Here is a 1,370-nt window from a genome sequence, read left to right on the forward strand (position 1 = left end):
GGTGGGCAAGGTTGGCAGCACAGTGGTCAAGGATGATGAATATTGCTTTGATTATTTGGAGTTAGCAATGCATTTAATGAAAATGTTGACATGCCAGTTTTGCACGGTAGTAGATTAAGAGCAATTAGATAAAATAATCAGAGCACATATTCTTACATCAGCCTATCTCATAAACAAATGGTCAATGAAGTATGCTCCTGAATCAATTAAGCACAACAAGTAAGAAAACTTGCTTTCACTAGACACAGTAAATACAAAACGAAACAAAACAATGAGGAATATTAGAAATGGACTTAAAAAAAAACAATCAATAATAAAAATTAATGTCTTTGTTTTAGCATAGCAAAGCATCATTAAAATTAAAAGTCTGATGTCTGGGTTTGCATAAATAAGTGTATTTAAATCTGTAATCTTTATTATTTTACATCTTAGACATATTAGGAATTGGCTTGTTTGGGAGCTGATGTAAGATTTGTCTGTTTCTGAAACACCAAGAAGCATGCACTCAGGCAACAGCTAGCTCAAGGACTAGCTTAAAGTATGGGAGAACAAGAAAACCATAAGCACAAAGTTCTATAATGTATAGTAACAGGGTTGACTCATAATTTCTCTAGTAAGCTACTGAGCTATGTGGTTTAATAAGCCTCCATGATGAAAAGGGTCTTATTGCTTGGGGGAACTATGCAAGGGACCAGGAAGATTAGCAACCTATCTTTCCAGTCTCATTTCCCATGAACTCTGCTCCAGTAGTTTGTTTATAAACTGTCAAATATCATTGGCTGTTTAGTGCTTTTGCACATAGTCTGCTGACTGTCTAAAATTTTCTCTTCTTTTTCTCTGTATAAATTTTCCTTTTTTAAAAAAGCCAAGCTCAAAACTTTTTTCTTTTATAATGCTTTCCTGTTCCACCAGAATTAAATCGAATTTATTTACTTCTAACCCTTACAGAACTCTCCGTTCCTACCTCTGTCTTGAAAATTACATCCATTCTGAAAGCATTATTTTGTTGGTTTTAAAAGTAGATTATCTATTGAATAATTATTTGACTTCATATGGTAAGGTTTGCTTTATCTCTATAATTATAAGCTTCCTTTGTGATATTAGGTCTTAAACATTCATGTTCATTCAAAAACCACTACCATGACACATTATCTAACTCCACCACTTTCAGTATTCTTCTGAGCCCACCCACTAAGAAAAGGTTTCCTAATTTACAGAAATGTGCCTCAATCTGTGATCTTGTAGGACATGGTTCAATGTCAGCATTTATTAGTCATATAAGCAGTAATTAACAAATGTACTTCCCCATGGTATCATTTGACTTCTTCTCCATCCCCTGTATTTTCTGTATACAGGGGCTAAGAATTAAA

The sequence above is a fragment of the Sapajus apella genome, unplaced genomic scaffold (assembly GCF_009761245.1).
Source record: "Sapajus apella isolate SASKATOON/1434 unplaced genomic scaffold, GSC_monkey_1.0 scaffold16, whole genome shotgun sequence".
NCBI classification, from domain to species: Eukaryota; Metazoa; Chordata; class Mammalia; order Primates; family Cebidae; genus Sapajus; species Sapajus apella.